General features: G+C 39.3%; 1 pseudogene across 1 annotated transcript in view; it reads right to left on the bottom strand.

The window, feature by feature from the left end:
- Positions 1 to 19,807, bottom strand: part of LOC149197299 (uncharacterized) — a 289,735-nt pseudogene that overhangs the window by 157,497 nt on the left and 112,431 nt on the right. The window contains exons 7-8 of the transcript XR_016254749.1: positions 2,605 to 2,780; positions 2,254 to 2,336 (exon numbers count right to left, since the gene is read on the bottom strand). The product of XR_016254749.1 is annotated as an uncharacterized LOC149197299 (transcript). The remainder of the gene's footprint in view (positions 1 to 2,253; positions 2,337 to 2,604; positions 2,781 to 19,807) is intronic.

Genomic DNA, 19,807 nt, shown 5'->3' on the forward strand with positions numbered 1-19,807 from the left:
AACTGTTTATCCTAGCCTATACCTAGCCTCTATTTGAAGGTCTTGTTTCTTTCTTGTTGAAAATCATTTTTCGGCCTTTTCTAAGGCAGCTATATGACATTGTATGCCATATTATTGAATATCATCCAAAACCTAACCTATAGCAACCCATTTAGTGGTCTAGGCTTACAGTACTTGAACCTTAGCATAGAAAACCTACGCCATCTTCGGCCTTTCCAAGTACTTTATCCATCTTTAGACCCTCAACAATTTATCATCTTGAGCCCTAGTATTAAAATATTGTTATAGGTGATTTAGGGTAACCTCACTCGTGGTTTAAATCCCACTAAAGGGCAGGAGGAAGGCTGCTGAGGTGATAGTGTCAGCCCTTCTTTACTGTTGCCATAAGGTCTGGCCCCACACTGGGTGAGGCTTTGCACTGGGCCTAGTCCAGCACAACTCCTAGAAATAGTTCATATACAAATATGTCAGTCAGAAATTTGCCCCAAGTAAATGATTTCTAACTAGTATACCCCCACTGCTCCTCATTTCAATCATCACCCTCATTCTGTGTACATAAAATTATTGTGCATGATTCCTATCTCTGGATAATTAATAAGGACAAGATCCACCATGTATGATGCTGCACTACAGTTGATGATGTCATTTTGCCAATAATGCCAGAATTCAGTGTTTTACGAGAGTGACACCCACCTTGCTGGAGCAAACTACATTTACTGTTGATTTCTCAGCAATATTGAGATATTAGTAAGAATTAATTGTGTAGCACATACGTTTGAGGGACAATGGTCCTGATTTGTTGTAGAAATAGTCCAGCAGCTTCCATTGTGCCATACTTTTCTGGTATACAGCACAGTGCCAATTTGCCATAGCAGATTCTTCTCCAACATTTAGCAACACTTTAGTATCTTCAATCCAAAAGTCACTCATACACTCTCATTGCCTTTTTGCCAAGGTGTCAAAGTTCACTTATTTCTGCAAGCCCTGTGACCTCTAGAGCATCTATGGGCTCCATTGTTTGCTTCAGTGTTATCAGGACCAGACCGAACCAGTTTGGACCAGCCGGTCCGGCCGTTTTCAGTCCTGAACCGGTTCGGACCGGAAATGGCTGGTTCTGTTACGGAACTGGCCGGTTCAGTACTGAACCGGCTGGTTCAATGCAGCTGCCTAACAACTCATGCATGGGGCCCATTCAAGCGATTTTTTAATTATTTTTTTATTTTTTTAATATTCTCTTACTTGGGGCTTCAGGGTGTGAATGAAATTGGAGTGTTTTTGAGCGAATACACACCAAGAAGAGGAACCATTTGGAGCAAAAACAGTTGAATGACATGGCTTATGTTTAGTACAACCTTAGGTTGAGGTGAAACTAGTTACTGAATAAGACACCTGAATCAAGCAACATAACTTTGGATGACCTTGATCCATCATCAGAGTGGGTTCCCACAAACCAGCATTTAACAATGAAGATCTTTCTTGGATGAACTTGGACCCACTTTCAGCTCCACTTTCAGGTCCAAGGGAATCAAGTCAAAATCCCACTATAGATCCTTAGTCTGCTACTGCTAATTCTGAGGATGAAGATGAGGGGGAGGTTGAGGATGTTGATTCTGATTAGTAATTTAGTACTAATAGTATTGTAGTTTGATGTATCAGAAAGCATTTAGATTCTATATTTTGATATATTTTGTTTAAGTCTTAAGACATATATTGCACTAAGTGCTATTTTGGTATTATCATATTATGCACTCTTACTTGTTATATAAATGAGAACTTTTTCATATTTGTGTATAAATGGTTTGAATTTATATGGATGCACATGAATATGTATGTTTTTCTTTAAATTTTGAATATTTTATGTATTTTTGCTCAACCTGTTTTTTGGTCTGGTTTTTTTATCTATTTCCGTCCGGTTCTGACCAGTTCCCGGTCCGAAAGGTCTACCAGTTCCACAACCGGTCCGGTTCTGATAACTATGGTTTGCTTATTGAATCATTAAGACATGAGAATGATATGGCAGCTAATGGTTATAAGTTACATGTCTAAGCTTTGTTTTCAGTGCATTTTGTTTATACATGACATCAACAATTATTTCCTTTGGGATTTCTTTTACAATAAATCAAACCTTAATATAACAAAAAGGATGATTTAGATTTTATACATTCTAAAAACAGAAAGATTGATAATGAATGAACTAGAATAAGAGCAAAGGCAGCTATTTATCACAAGTTTATTTCCAACTCAACAACTTACCTTATACACATAGGAGGTGCACTATGGCCACTTCTGTACTTTAAGAGTCGCGCTTCTCCATCAGTTGTGTCAAAGATCCACATCTAAAAATGACATGGAAAATTTTAGTTTTATTCAAGACAATAATGAAATTGATATATCACATGAATACCTTTTCAATAATGGAAAACTACTTTAAACAATAGCAAACTGAAGTCAAAAAAACATATAACAACCAAAGCAAAAAGCATGCATTAAAGTCGGAGAAACATTAACCCAGAATAAAATTGAGACTAAAAAATGAGTAATTCTTGAAATAAAAGAGCATTTCCACCTAAACATGGAACACATATTGCTGAGACTAGTCTTTACCTTGATTGAATTATCTGTTGCAGAACTCATCAGAACAGGTTCATTTGCAAAAAAATGAAGAGAACATACTGAAGAATCATGAGCATCTTTTATTACAGACTGCAACTTTTTCTTTTCAAGGTTCCATATACTTATCACCCCAGAGGAACCTCCAGCTGCTAAAAGAGGTTGCCCATCTATAGAAGAGGGGGTTCAAAATGTTAACAATAACATATAAAGAAACGTGGTTAGTGAAGAACTTAAATCAACTTACCATTCATATTTCAAAATCAAACACAACACATAATAAAAGGACCCATGAGAAAGAAAAGGACCATCAAACTAAATCCAAACTCAAGGTAGTAAGAATGTCATGAACATTTCCAAGTTCACACAATTACAAAAAAGTTATAAGATAAACTAAGAAAGTCCCTAGAATCAACAGAAACCAAGAAACCAACAAATAGTGGGCATGATTTAAAGTCCATGAGGAAATTATTGAGTATCAAATACAATTAGGCAGTACAGACATGTAATATTCTTTGTAGAGCGTTATTCTGTGATAGGAAACCATCAATCTTGATAGAAACCTTTCATTTTCCCAATTAGCATGTGTTCATTCTAAAGAGTGGAGTCTTAAATAACATTACAAACTAGTGAAGTGTGCACTTATTTCAAGGTTACTAGGGTTCCTGGGTGTGGTGTTGGAGTGGGATGTGAAACAAGAAAATAACATAGCGGGCATCATTTGAAAGTCCACGAGGAAACTATTGAGTATCAACAACACAATTAGTGAGTTCAGACATGTAATATTCTTTGTAGAGCATTATTTGTGGTAGGAAACCATCGATAGAAACCTTCCATTTTTCCAAGCATAGCGTAAAATGCAATTCCTAAGATAAAGAATGGACCTAGTTAGCATGTGTTCATTGTAACGAGTGGAGTCTTAAAGAACATTATAAAGTAGTGAAGTGTACACTTATTTCAAGGTTATTAGGGTCCCTGGGTGTGGTGTTGGAGTGGGATATGAATGACAGTGTAGAAATTCCACTTCTCTTAGCAATAGCAATCCATAACCATAACATAATACATAAATACACCATTTTTCTCTGGTATGAAGCCATGGGATCGATCTGGTGCTGTAAAAACCCAACAAAAGCCGAAACCCTAATGCTCTTGCTGCTTTTAAGTTATGCAACTCTTATTGATGGTAACCAAGATGGGAAGACAGGGAATGATAATGGATAAGCATAGATGACCAAAAAGCATTAAAAGAGGCATTGGCAGTTGTCCTCGTCTCTCTACCTGGACTCACATACATCCCTTCAGAATGGGCGCAGGGGGAGGGGCGGGAGGTTAGACACTTAATCCATTAGGGTTATGGTGTGGAATGTGAACCCTCATTGGGAGTCCAAGAGACCTTGGAATATGAACCTAACAGTTGTAAACATTGTATTTATATGTATATTTGATTAATGAAATATATTCCATGCTTATCTTTCATTCTGGCTTTCACAATCTAACAGATATGAAATGTAAAAGACATTATATATTTGACAAAGATTCATGGCAGTGTTGCGAAAATCGCGATTTAATCAGAAAACCGTGATTTCCAAAATCACACGATATATACAAGTACTTTTTTTTGGCGATTTTTTGAAATAATAGCGATTTTTTCATAAAAATCGTGATTCGAAGTGAAATAATCGTGGGCCATGCGGACAACGCGTTTAAAAAGAACAAAACATGATTTTTGGAAAATCATTTGCATAGACAGCGGCAGCAACGGGGTTTTGGAGCAACCTAGCAAATTTCTTTGTTGTTTGGGAGCTGAATCAACTGATTAGAGGAGAAAAACGAATTGAGAGCTAAGGAGGAGACGAATTTTCTCCATCAAACCAGTATGGGCACCAAACCTTTGTGTTTTGTAGCTTTGTTTTGGTGTTTTTTTATGTTTTTGGTTGGGTTTGGAATTTGGATAACCCATTGTTTATCAAAAGAATTCAATGGGTTATCAAATATTTTTGAATTGATTTGATGGGGTTTTTTATTTTTCATTTTGTTTGTTAAAAACTTAAATTGTAAAAAATTCCATATGTTTTGTCATGTTACTCATGTATGTAATTCTTTTTTAGGTTTTGTAAATTGTAAGTTTGTAACTCGTAAATTGTAATCCTTATTTTTCCATAGGTTCACCATTCAACTTCAAAATTCAAAGTTCAAAGTCAAACTTCAATCTTCATCTTACAAATTTAAAACTCAAGAATTCAGAGTTCAACCAAGTTACAAACATGCCAAGGAAATTGAACCCTCTGTGGGAATTTGGTGAACCTGATGGAGGGTTTGATAGAATGAACTTGTCTTGCAAGTTGTGTGGGCAGCATATGTCAGGGGGGGTTTACAGATTGAAGTATCACCTTGCACAAATCCCTGGATTTGATGTAGAGCCTTGCACAAATACAAATCCTGAAATCATCCGAAAAGCCATGAGATCATTGGAAAATTTAGAGCACAATAGAGACGCCAAAGCAGAAATAAAGAAGCAACTAAAAAGGTTGTGTTAGGCTCAGGTGAACAAGGAAGTGGCACTGGTTCTACTTCAGCATCAATATCTACAACCAACCCGGTAGCTGCCTCATCATTTTTTGTTCCTAGAACCATGCCTGGTTCACAGCCATCTATCACTTCAATGCTTAAAAAAACTGATAAAGAACAAGCTGACAAGTTGTTGTCCAAATTTCTCCTTTGGAGTGATATTCCTTTCAGCATTGCAAGGAATAATCCATTTTTCCAACCTGTTGTTGATGCTATTGCAACTGTTGGCCCAGGGTACAAAATCCCTTCTTATCATGACTTTAGAGGCCGAATTCTTCAAAATGAAAAGGTTGACTGCAGCAAAATATTGGAGTTTAGGGCATCATGGGCACAAACAGGATGCACTATGATGTCAGATGGTTGGACTGACCAAAAGGGGAGAACCCTTATAAACTTCTCGGTTAGTTGTCCCAAGGGGACAATGTTTATGAAATCTGTTGATGCATCTTCACATATCAAAGATGCAAAAACTTTATGTGATCTGCTGGATGTATTTATTTTGGAGGTGGGTGCAGAACATGTTGTCCAAGTCATAACGGACAATGCTGCAAATTATGTTGTTGCTGACAGGATGCTTATGGAGAGCATTCTACTTTATTTGGACACCTTGTGCTACACATTGTATTGATTTGATGTTGGAGGACATGGAAAAAAAAAATTTCCTTTGTCAAAGATATTGTTGAGTCATCAAAAAGAATTACAAAATTTATATATAATCATAAATCTGTGCTTAGCTTGATGAGAAAATTCACCAACAACAAAGAGTTGGTGCACCCCGCCATTACACGGTTTGCCACCAGTTTTATATCTCTTCAATCCCTCTTGAATTCTATGTGGGATGTGAAGAGAATGTTTCTTTCAGAGGAGTGGCGTGCTTTGACAATGAGCCGCAAACCAGAGGGAGAGGCCATATGCAAATTAGTTTCATACCAGGAAGACTTCTAGGCGGGAGTGCAGGAGGTGTGCACCGTTACTGAACCTTTGGTAAAGGTTCTTCAATTAGTTGATGGTGAGAAGCCCGCAATGGGCTATTTGTATGAGGCCATGGACAGGGCGAAAGAATCCATTCGGGCCTACTATGATGATAAGGGAGATGACGGGTTTCAGAGACAACTCCTCTTATGGGAAGTGATTGATGAACGATGGAACAACACACTCCATCGTCCCATTCATGCTGCAGGGATCTACCTGAACCCCGCATTTTCTTACCCATGTGGGTTCGTATTTGATGCTAAGATCATGGATGGATTCTTAACCTGTGTTCAGAGGATGGTGCGATCTCCAGCAGAACGTACAAAAATCTCCAAAGAAATTGAGACATACAGGATGGCAGGTGGCACATTTGGCTTTGACATGGTTGTGATTGATAGGATGACTAAAATGCCAGATATTTTTTTAGTTTGTTTCAAATTTCATTGTCTCTTGAAGTTCATAACTTCATACTTTGCTTCAACTTTCAAATTTCATTTTTTTCTTATGTTTATTTAAAATTTTATCTGTAATTTTGTTGTAGATGCATGGTGGAGAATGTATGGTGCCAGGGTACCCCTTCTGTAAAAGCTTGCCATTTGAATCCTTAGCCAAACATGTACCTCCTCAAGATGCGAGCGCAACTGAGAGTGTATTTGAAAAAATACACAACAAGAAGCGCAACAGGTTAAAACTTAACACTTAAAATATTGCAAATTTCCAAATAATTTTTTGAATTCATTAAACAATATTTTTTTTATAATTATTATTTCATGATCTTTGTACAGGTTGGAGTCCCAGCGACTTAATGACATGGTCTACGTCTACTACAATCTTCGATTGTGGGTGAGGCAACTTGAGAGGACACCTGATGTGGAGGCCATCTCATTGGATGGGATTGACACCACTGCTGCATGGAGGGTTGAGGCCGAGAGGCCTCTCATGGAGTCTGTCGATGATTGGTTAGAGCAGGAGGTAGTGGAGGGGGAGGAGGAGGAGGAGGAGGAGGCGGAGCAACAAGAGGAGGAGGTGACACCACCTACCCGGGCTACCCCTGCCACCAGTAGAGGACGTGGTCTAACTCCTATAACTCCTAGTTCTTCAGCTTCTAGAGCATAGTAGAATCCACTGCCAACTCCATCGACATCTACATCTAGAGGGAAAGGGAAAGCTATTGCATTTTCTCGCAAGAGGGGCAGAGGAAATCAGTAGTATTAGACTTTAGTTATTTGGTTCATTTCATTGTATATGACATTATGACTCATGAGATACATTATTATATTTTTTGTTGATATTTTGAGGCTGAGTTGGGAGTCATGAGTCAGGACTTACTATTCAGGACATGATTCACTGTTATGTGTGATGTAGCACTAGAAATGATATTAAACATCTTATATATTAGTTCTTTTATCATATTTATGTGTCAATGTCTTTATTTTATGTTGTAGATGCTTTAGATATTAAAAAAATTGAAAAAAAATGAATATTCTTGTATGTTACGATTTTTTCCCGATTTTTACGATTTTTCCCCTCGTCGATTAAATCCCAATAACGATTACTACAACATTGATTCATGGTTCTAGGATAACTCAGGTCATGCTTCAGAATGCACACTGGAGATGGACACAAAGAATTACAACTTCCACAACATATATCACAAAGCAATGCCAATACCTTGGCCTCTTATGGTGAAGGTGAAAATCAAAAGGATGATTCTTGGAAAGACCCTTCATATTGATTATTTACCACATTCTCTATCTTAAATCATAAATGACATCATATGGCAAAGGAAGCCATATATGAATGTGGATATTGCCAAAGCTTGTACAAATTCCGCTAATTTGTCATTCATGGATATCATATTCAAGTATCCATTAGGAAGTACATGTTTTCATTCACAAATAGTTGGTAGTGCAAATACAGAATTGGTATACTAAAAGATATAATGGTCACTATGTGAAAATTGCTTGAAATTGCAACAACTAGAAATTTATTCTTCTAACTGATTAATTAGCAATTATTTGCTATGGCAAAAAACAAATAAATCACACTACAATTATTCACAATAAAATTACGTTGCGGAAAATAAATTGCAACTAAGAAAATAGATGCACACATACAATAAAAATGACACCAATTTCTTTGGACTAACGTCCTCGGAAAAACCCCAAAGGGAAAACCAGTGCAGCAGATGAGAGTTTATCTTATTATGCAACAATAAAAATTCTGAGTATAATATTTGAGTGTCGATCTAGCTATCCTCCAACAAATCTCCTGGAAAAAATAACTTGGAGAAAATTTCTCCATTCTGCAAAATCACTGAGCCTCCCCCAGCCTGCTTGCACTACCAAACTGGAAGATCACACTCTTGGCCTGTGCAGATCGTATGGCCTCTGGAACTAATGCAAAACTGGTTGTCTAGCCTTCTCTTGCCATTGGAAAATTTCAACTTGATTCCTAGAATGACTTCCCGGTCTCTGGCAACTAAGCTAAGCTCTTCCGAGGAACTCGCTTTGTTGATCTGGCAAACTTGCTCAACCTGGACAGCTACTTTATAATTTCGGCCTCCTCGCTCTGCTGCTGGGAATCTCTACTGGAAAACTCTATTGTTGCTCCCTCAATCTCACTCCTGCCTTCCTTCTAGCTCAAACTCTTCTTCCTGTTAGGATATTCCGACACATAGGATATAGTTAAGTTCAACTTGGTCTAGTATAGAGTTAGGTTAGAGTTAGGTAAAGTGTGTTTCTTTACCGTTGTACATTTTGTAACTTACAATCCGACGGTCACGATATGTAGTGATCCGACGGTTCACTCTCACCTCGGTATTACCGACACTTGATCCGTGGCTTGACACCCGATTGGTCCATGAGTTCTATTTAAAGCGCATGGAGGGTCATTGTTCGGGTAATCCGTGCATGAGAGAAGCTTATGTAAATTTTCATTCTTTGATTAATAAATTGCCTGTAGTACCCACGTTGGGACAGGCCGTGGACTGTTTCCCTCCTTGCACTTTGAGGGTTTTAACCACGTCAAAAATACTGGTGTATTGATTTGAGATCTGGTTGTGAGCGGTGTCCTTTTGGTGTTCTTTCTGAGGAACTTACCCTGTAAATTCCTACATGGTATCAGAGCTATTTGAGGGCCGCGTCCGTTGGTGATCCAAATCTGAAGCCGGTAGAACTGCATGCGGCTGTCGTTTCCTAGATCTGTTGTTTCTGACTGCTTTCGGGCCGAGAGGACTGCTCTGTTGCGTTCGGAGCATCTGTTCCAGTGAGGAACCCCTTTCGTTTCACACGAAAAGGTTTCCGGTAGCCCTAGCTGCGTCATTTTTCAGATCGGGAGGTATACAGTGTTTTTTGCAGTTTACTGTTATTTTCTCTCTGCTTATTTCGGTCTCAGTTTATTTAGCTTTTTTTTAACCGGATCTATACCTTTCATTTCTGCGTATGCTCTTTGCCCTGCGACTCTGTGCGATCTGGGCAAATCAGAAACAGAAAGGAAGGATTTTTCTCATGCGTATGCTCTTTTCCCTGCACCTTAGTGTGATCTCGGAAAATCAGAAACATTGAGAAAAATATTTAGTTTTTCGGCTAAAGCTAACTTTGAGATTTTTTTTTTAAATTTCTAGTTTTTTGGCTAAAGCTAACTTCGAGCCGCAAGGTTCGTTTTTCTTTGCATATTCGTGTTGGGTTTTGTGTTTTGTGTTTTGTAGGGAAAAAGAGCTTTCTCAAGGCAAGCACGCAAACCAAGGCCCCCCCCCTCTCTCTCTCTCTCTCTCTCTCTCTCTCTCTCAAATTTTTTGTATAGATCAATTGGTTCAAAGCTATTTTAAGAGAGTAGAGGTCTTGGGTTCAAGTCTCCATTTTGTGGGGGCGGATTTTTTCATTCCCGCACATTCGCGCACTTTGCCGGCAACGTCAACAATTTTTTTTCAAAAAGCCATAACTTCTTCATCCGGAAGCCTTTTTCAGAGCCGTTTTTTTTAAAACCGCCTATTTTTTCGAGATCTATCCATTGGAACACTTACTTTCAGCATCTTCAGCTTCAGTTTTTTTTTAAAATGGAAAGTCCATGCCAAGTCATTCTTGACAGCACTAACTACTTCCAATGGGTAGCCTACATGGAAGATTTACTTAGAAGTAAAGGTCTCTTCAGAATAGCCACAGACCAAGAGAAGAAACCAAAAGATGAAGACAAGGCTGCAAAATGGGAAAATAGACAAGATCAAGCACGTGGTTTGATAGGGATGTCTATTTCTCCTGATCTTAGATTCCACATTGCAGAACTTGAGACTCCTCATGAAGCATTAGAAAAACTCGCTAAAGTTTTTGGGATTAAAAATGAAATTAGAGCCCATCAACTTGAAAATGAGCTGCTTACTTTGGATCCTAATAATTTTTCTTGCATTGAAGATTTCTTGTCCAAATTCAAGACCCTTAGATATCTCTTGGAAGGTGTTAAAGTTAAGAAAGAAGATGGTAACCTTATTTATTCCATCCTTACTAAGTTGGGACCAGCCTACTCTGTATTTGTTTCCACTTTCCATTCTACAAGGGAAGCTTTCATTTGTCAAGGACAAGACTACAAGGCCCCTTCCTTTGACTCCTTTTGTGATTCCTTAATAAGAGAACAAGAAAAACTCTTACACCTTGGTCTTCTTAATCTTGGAAACTCTTCCACGAAAGCGTTAGCCGCCCAGCAGCAACCAAATTCAAAGAATCCTAAGAAGTCATATCCTCAAAAGAATGGTCCTAAACCATCTCAGCCTCAAAATGAAAGATCATTTCAGCAAAATGATAAGACCAATAAAAACAAATGGAAGAAGACTGATAGACATTGTAACTTTTGTAATCGAGATGGCCACTTAGAATCTAAATGCTTTAAGAAGATGGAAGCCTTGGAAGCCGCAATGAAGAAACATAACATCCATGTGGAGCCTACTTCAACTTCAACTTCCGGAATGGCACTTTCTGCATGTCATTGTCAATCATCTCAGTCTGGTTATGCATTAAATGTATCTTCTTCTTCTTCTCATTCTCATGAGTGGCTCATTGATTCTGGAGCCTCTTGTCACATGGCCAAAAACCAAGCCATGTTTTCTTCTTTAAATGATTGTAACACCAAAAATATATATGTTGGTGATGATAGATCTCTTAATGTTGTAGGGACTGGAACTGTTCATCTAGACAATGGTCAGTTTAATGATGTATTATGTGTTCCAACCTTATCCTGCAACCTTCTATCTGTCTATCAGATAACTCATTCAGGTGAAGGTAAAATTGTTGAATTTTCACCTCATGATGTTGTAATCAAGGATCTAAAAGATCCTAAACAGATTCTAGCTACTGGTCTTGCTGATGATTCCAAAAGGTTGTATAAGTTTCACAACTTTGGGTCATCAAATCTTCCCTCAGTATTTGTTGCTCATAATGATGAAGTGAGCAAACTTTGGCATGAGCGATTTGGTCACTTAAACTATCGCTCCCTTCAGCATCTATGTAAAGAAAATATGGTGACAGGTCTTCCTATGGTATCTTGCAGAGATGGTGTTTGTTCCGGATGTGTACTCGGAAAACATCATCGGGACAGTTTTGACAAACGTGCCTCTTGGCACGCCTCAGCCCCTTTACAGCTTGTGCACAGTGATTTATGTGGTCCTCTTCCTGTTGCTTCATTCTCTGGCTGCAAGTACTTCTTAACTTTCATTGATGATTTCTCCAGACGCACTTGGGTATACTTCTTAAAACTCAAGAGCGAAGTATTTAACACCTTTTTGGCCTTCAAAGCCTTTGTTGAAAAACAATCTGGACATCAAATTCTTAAGCTAAGAACTGATAATGGTGGAGAATATGTTAAAAACACATTCATCAACTTTTGCACCGAAAATGGAATTCAAATGCAACATACTGTTCCATACACTCCACAACAAAATGGTGTAGCTGAAAGGAAAAATCGCACCTTAAAGGAAATGGCTAATTGTATGCTGCAATCTAAAGGACTCAGTCTTAGTTTTTGGGCCGAAGCAATTAATTGTGCAAATTATATAATCAATCGCACTCCTACTAAGGTTCTAGAGAATATCACTCCAGAAGAAGCTTGGAGTTCCATTAAACCAGATGTAAGTCACTTTCGTGTGTTTGGAAGTGAAGCATGGGCCCATATTCCAGATGAAAAGCATAAAGCTTTAGAACCTAAGAGTGAGAAATGTACTTTTGTTGGATATTCTGAAGATGTAAAAGGTTATAGACTTATTCCATTTAAGTCCAAAAATGTTATCATTAGAAGAGATGTAAAATTTGATGAAAATAAATCGGCCTGCGAGCCTAGTCCGGCGGATGTGCCACCTCTTCCTATCTCTTCTACTTTTGAAAACATTTCTTCTTCAGATGATGAAAGCGAGGATGATAATCCTCCCCCACCTTCTCAGGATCCTCAACTTCCAAGATGGGTCCGTGCTACTCGGGATGCAGCAGGTGATCTTGCCGGTGATCCTACAGATCAGCGACGTACACGTTCTCAGTTTGAAAGAGCCTCTTCTTTACTGGCTCAAGCTCCAGTAAATCATGATCCTGACACTTTTGCAGAAGCTTCAGGCCATCCACATTGGGAAGCAGCTATGAATGAAGAATATCATTCATTGATGACAAATGATACATGGGATCTTGTTCCTCTACCAAAGGGACGCAAACTTGTTAGATGTAAATGGGTTTACAGAACCAAGTATGGACCAGATGGGAAAGTTGATAAACATAAAGCTCGTCTCGTTGCTAAGGGCTTTTCACAGGTTGAAGGCATTGAAGGCATTGACTACACTGAAACCTTCTCCCCTGTTGCCAAAATGAACTCTATCCGCCTTGTTCTTTCCCTTGCTGCCTCTTTAAAATGGGAAGTCCATCAGATGGATGTTAAATCTGCCTTCTTGCATGGGGACTTGCAGGAAGAAATCTATATGGAACAACCCATTGGCTTCATACAAACAGACTCCAGCCTTGTTTGTCGACTTAAGAAATCCCTTTATGGCCTCAAGCAAGCTCCTCGGGCTTGGTATGCCAAAATGGATAGCTTTCTTTTAGAATCTGGCTTTTCTAGGTGTCATTCTGACAATACTGTCTACACCAAGAAAGTGGGCAACTCTCTTATCATCCTTGTTCTTTATGTTGATGATCTTATTCTTACTGGTAGTGATCCCAACCTTATAAACCATGTGAAGTCCAGCCTTAAAAAGAAATTTGAAATGACAGACTTAGGACACTTACACTATTTTCTCGGTCTTCAAGTCTTGCAATCCCAGGAGGGTATTTTCCTTTCCCAGTCCAAGTATGCTTGTGATATTCTTCGTCATTTTCACATGGAAGACTGTAAGCCAGCCCCTTCTCCCTTTCAGTCTGGAGTCAAACTTTCAGTCTCTTGTACTTCTCCTGAAGTTGATGCTACCTTATACCGTCAACTTGTCGGAAAACTCTTGTATTTAACCCATACTCGTCCTGATCTTTCCTTTGCTGTTGGCCTTGTTGCTCGTTTTATGCAAAACCCCCGTGAAAGTCATTGGAAAGCAGCTAAAAGAATACTTCGTTATGTTCGAGGTACAGTACAGTTTGGGATTCATTACAGTGCCAAAGCAGCTCCTCTGTTAGTTGGTTTCACTGATTCTGATTGGGCTGGTGACCCTGATGATCGGAAGTCTACTGCCGGTTATGTCTTCACTCTTGGTTCAGGACCTATTACATGGGCTTGTAAGAAACAGGCTGCCATTTCTCTTTCGTCAGCAGAAGCAGAGTATCGTGGTGCCGTGGAAGCTAGTAAGGAAGCCTTGTGGCTTCGTCAGATCCTATCAGAGTTTGGCTTTGAGCAGCAGCATCCAACCACACTTTGGTGTGATAATCAAAGTGCCATTCAGCTATGCAAAGATCCAGTCCAGCATCAGCGCAGCAAACACATTGAACTACACATGCACTTCATCAGAAAGCTCATTCATGACCATGTTCTTGAAGTGCAATATTGTCCAACAGATGATCAGGTTGCAGACATCTTCACAAAGGCTCTCACAGAGGCGAAGTTCACTAAACTTCGATATATGCTTGGAGTTCAGGAAGTTGTCACTAAGGGGGGATAGGCTCTAGTGCCTCCTTCCTTCTCCTATTGTGTCATATTTGTAAATCCTTCAATCCTATCCCAAGTTGTTCTTAAGGGGGGATGTTAGGATATTCCGACACATAGGATATAGTTAAGTTCAACTTGGTCTAGTATAGAGTTAGGTTAGAGTTAGGTAAAGTGTGTTTCTTTACCGTTGTACATTTTGTAACTTACAATCCGACGGTCACGATATGTAGTGATCCGACGGTTCACTCTCACCTCGGTATTACCGACACTTGATCCGTGGCTTGACACCCGATTGGTCCATGAGTTCTATTTAAAGCGCATGGAGGGTCATTGTTCGGGTAATCCGTGCATGAGAGAAGCTTATGTAAATTTTCATTCTTTGATTAATAAATTGCCTGTAGTACCCACGTTGGGACAGGTCGTGGACTGTTTCCCTCCTTGCACTTTGAGGGTTTTAACCACGTCAAAAATACTGGTGTATTGATTTGAGATCTGGTTGTGAGCGGTGTCCTTTTGGTGTTCTTTCTGAGGAACTTACCCTGTAAATTCCTACACTTCCTTGCTCGATTTCTACAACTGGATAGATCAATCTGCCAAGGAACACACTCTCCTTATGACTCACTGTTATGCTCAAGTGTGTCATCTTCATCCCCATCAACCTGCTCTTATAATCTCTAATTGAATCACCAATGGCCATGACTAAATCGTTATCAACTACTACGATCATCTCAAACTCAATCCGTGTGAGTTTCTAGAGCTTTCTCACCTTTCCTTGATTAATTACTATTAATTAACCAGCTTACCTAAGTTAGACTTACGAAATATTTAAATGATGACTAACTAATTTAATTAAGGTGTTTCAAAAGCTTTTCTCGCAAAAAAATTTCTGAGTTTTGAAGATCTTGTGTTCCTTAGTCTCTTAGACACAAATCGAGACTAGAACACCTGTTCGATGCTACAAAAACTAACACTCCCTCTTAGCAAGGAAGGTGTTTTCTCCCATAACATCTTCCCTCACGTTGTTGATGTTTGACATTTGTAACAACATGTCACTGCCCATCAAGCTATTGTGCATACTTTGATTAATCTGCTAACCCTATAGTTGAATCGTCCTACATCTGCATTGTTGCTGACACTACACTATGCCTCCTACACTGCTACCAACAATGCTTTGTGTTGCATCTAATCTCAGGCTGCTATTGTTGCTGCAACTACTCCAACTAAGAACTAAAATATGGATCCATTGTGTCCCCATACTGGCTCTGCAACTGTATCATGAGTCTCTGACTACAACTAGTGTCAGCACTGTCTACTGAGTAACTATTTGTGTTGCATTTGTCTCTGCGCCCCTCTAGTAACTCATTGCAACTATTCTCTACAACTGTCTCTCAAGATCTGACTGCGCCCTCTAACACTAATCCTCCTGCTACTGAAAATTGTGGGCCCACGTAGCCAAGGTAATGATCCAAGAAGAAACACATGTCCAATCTAGTCCCCCCTAGACCTTTCCCATGCCTGCAACTCTAAAGCCTCAAGCTCCTCCTCCATCTGGAGGTATAGTCGCTATTAATGCAAACTCCTCCATCCTGGAGTTTAACTCATCTATGTTTGTTGAAGTTGTGGTCTGTTGCTCCCCCTTCTTGTCCTTCTTTTTCTTGGGACACTAAGTGTTGTAGTGACCAAACTCACCACACCTGAAACATTTGATCTTTGACAGATGCTTCTTCTTTTTCTTTGCTCCCTTTGAGCCTTGTCCCTGACTGGGACCTTTCTTCGCCTTCCCTTTAGTTGCAAGGGCCACATTTTCCTCATCCTTCTCTTCTATCAGTGTCTTGTGGATGTTGTTGGTACCATTTACGAAACTAAATCGCATCTCCCCCTCAATGAATTCACTCCATAGACGATCCCAACTAGGTAGCGTATCTCACCCAGAAATAACTTGGACAAAAGTATGTTGCTCCTTAGTGAAACCATTGAGAGTTGTTTTGACTAGCTCGCTATCTACTGGTTTTTCTCCAACGACTGCAAGCTCTTCTCTGACACTTTGAATCTTGCAGAGATAGGATGTAACGCCTTCACCCTTGTGCATTTTTGTATCCCTCGGCTTCTCCTTCAAAAACATCTTCCGGTTCTCGAAAGTATCTTAATAAATCTTTGCGATGGCATCCCACATTTCCTTTGCCGTATTCTTATTTGCAACATGTGGAACGATATGATCTCAAATCCCATCGAGAATCATCTTCTCAGCTTTGGCCATATCCTTGTTATAGTTCGCTAGTTGTTGCTAATCTATTTGTAAGACTATAGTATTTTTTGCATACGTCTTCAGACCATGCTCATCTAGCTCGTCCTAGCCTTCCAAATGCTATAGTTAGAGGCTCCATCAATGCTATCCTGATCACGAAGTCTTGTTATGGTCATCCCTGCAAAACTCAAAAACTGGGAAAATAAATCTGGAAGCTCCCTCTCTTCCTTGCGGCCCTAATACTGCTACTCGTACTCCTTTCTACTTACCCCCAGATGTCCTTCTTCGGTCAAGGTACTGCCTTCAGCTGCTCATTGAGACTACTCGCTCAGCCTTCCGGATGTCCTTTCCTGGGAACTGGCACACGATCTGCAATCTCGGCAACTCGAACTAGCTACTCTAGCAAACTCACACAGCTTCTTGCAGTTGAAATTTGTAGATTTCCTCATAAGCCTGGATCTGGAAACCCTCTGAGAAAACTGGAAGTTTCCTTCTATGAGTGATTTGCTCTTCCACCCGACACTGATCTGCTAAAAAAAAAGTTGTTGCAAATCAACTGTGTGGAGATTTGCTCAACGAACTAACTGATCTGCTCACCGAAACCCTCTATCTGGAAAATCCACACCTGCAATTCTTTGCACCTGAGGCTAATTAAATTTTCCGTTGGCTGCAACCTAAAAATTGAACCCTCTGCCTTTACAATTCGCACTTCCTGGTGGCGTGCGCAAATCTGAGAAATTATGCTCAAAACTCCTTCTGAACTGCAAGAAATTTTGCTTCTCGCTACTGAGTCTCCGATCTGTTCTTCAATGCTTTGATACCATGTGAAAATTCCTTGAATTTGTAGCAACTGGAAATTTATTCTTCTAACTGCTTAATTATGCAGTTTGTTTGCTACAGCAAACAACGAATAAATCACACTGCAATTCTTCACAATAAAATTACGATAGCAGAAAATAAACTGGAACTGAGGAAATAGATGCACACATACAATAAAAATGACACCAATGTTTTTGGACTAACATCACCAGAAAAAACCCTAATGGAAAACCATTGCAGTAAATGAGGGTTTATTTATTATGCAACAGTAAAAATTCTAAGTACAATATTTGGATGCCAATCTAGCTATCTTCTAGTGAATCTCCTCGCAAAAATAACTTGGAGAAATTTCTCCCTTCTACAAAATCACTGAGCCTCCTTCGGCCTGCTCACAATATCACACTGGCAACTCGCACTCCTGCCCTGCGCAATTCGTACAACCCTTGGAATTGCTCCAATATGTTAGTTTTTGGTAGCATCGGAAGTGCTCTAGCCTTGAAAATTGGTGGAGAGGCTAAGGCACATGAGTTCTAAAGAACCCAAAAACCGTTTGGTGAAATTCCACCTGGATTGTATTTTATTAAAATAATTAATATTTTTAATGGAGTCCCTAAGTCTAAACTTAGGGAAATTAAAATATTATGGGTATTAATCAAAATATGGGTGAGAATGATCTAGAAGGCGGATCAAGTCATGTTTTAATCTTAGCCATTGATTAGAGACTTAATCTCAGTCATTGAAGACTCAACAGGAAAAGTATAAAATGCAGGCTTGAGGTTCATTTGGAAACACACACACACACACATAGAATTGATCTAGAGTTCGATTTCTGGAGCTAGGAAGCTGAGAAATTCGAACTAAGTGATCATTTAGCAGCAAAGGGGCAGTGAGAATATGGAAGGACTTTTCAGAGAATACTAACAGAGAGGCGGAAAGAGCTTACAGAGAGGCAGTGCAGAAGCCGAGAGAGCTGATGCTAGGTCAGTCTAAGCCCACGCAGTCCTGACGTAGAGCCAGAAAGGCCTGCGCAAAGCAAAAAAGTTGTCTGTCACGCAGAATCCAGAACTGTCGGGAACTGTCGGAACAACCGGGATAGCTGACGCAAAGGACAGAGAAGCTAACGCAGAGCCAATGCAGGGCCAACACAGAAATAACCAGGGTTAGCCAGTCTTGTGCCAGATCAACTGGAATTCTGCCAGGTGAAGTGAAGTAAAACTCACTCAGACTTTTCGCCAGTATTTTTCTTTAAAGGATTGCTAGATGAGCATCCTAGATTTGTATTCAGATATTTCTCCTGCATAATAATAAACCCTCAGTACTGTTGCACCGTTTTTCCTGTATTGGGTTTTTCCGGGGACTATTATGTCCAAAAATAAGAAAATAATTGTGTCTTATGTATCTTGTTCTTTGCTTTGTTTTTGTTTCATGAGATCAAACATTTAATTAATGTAGGTTGCAGAAGTAATTTGCTTCAGTATTCAGAATAATAACTTGATGAATGTAATTAAACTCAAGTAGGTGAAGTAGATTCAGATTTGTTGCAGTAGGGGTTCCTTGAGGATTAGGAATTTTCACACAAAATTGGTCGTCTAGCCTTCTCCTGCCACTAGAAAATTTCAGCCTGCCTTTCGAAATGACTTTCCAGTCTTTAGCAACTAAGTTATGCTCTTCCAAGCAACTCACTCTGTTGATCTAGGAAACTCGCTAAACCTTGACAGATAATCTGCAGAATATTTCGGCCTCCCTACCCTGCTACTAGGAAACTCTACAGGAAAACTTTGTAGTTGCTCCCTCAATCTCACTCATGCTTTCCTTCTAGCTCGAACTCTTCTTCCTTGCTCATTTTATACAACTAGATAATTCGATCTACCAAGGAACACGCTCTCCCTGTGTCTAACTGCTATGCTCAAGTGTGTCATATTCATCCCCACCGACCTGCCCTTATAATCTCTCGTTGGATCACCAACAGCCATGAATAAATTGTTATCAACAACTGAGATCGTCTCAAACTCAATCTGTGTGAGTTTCTAGATATTTTTCACCTTTCCTTAATTAATTACTATTAATTAAAAAGTTTTCCTAAGTTAGACTTAGGAATATTTAAATGATGGCTAATTAATTTAATTAAGGCGTTTTGCAAGCTTTTCTCGTGAAACCTTTTCTAGTTTCTGAAGATCTCGTGATCCTTAGACTCTTGGACACAAATAGAGACCAAAACACTTGTTCGATACTACAAAAACTAACACATTGTTACCTCGTCTTCTAGCAAGGGTACCTATAGAAATTTTATCACAATTCAAGGTTGAATATTTAAAAAGACAAGAGCTCAACTCCTTTGGCACAGCATGTTCACAAGTCTTGGAAGAGTTTGATACAGCAGAAGAACATGTATTTTGGGTGCTTCCTGTTGAGGCATTGATGTTCAAAAATGTTTCCATTATTAAGTTGTTGTTGTTGAAATTTCTAAGTCTAACACGTTAGAAATTTTCCTGCACT

The sequence above is a fragment of the Pinus tabuliformis genome, chromosome 2_2, assembly GCF_031772625.1.
Source record: "Pinus tabuliformis cultivar Carrire ecotype Pingquan chromosome 2_2, CPIR1, whole genome shotgun sequence".
Classification (NCBI taxonomy): domain Eukaryota; kingdom Viridiplantae; phylum Streptophyta; class Pinopsida; order Pinales; family Pinaceae; genus Pinus; species Pinus tabuliformis.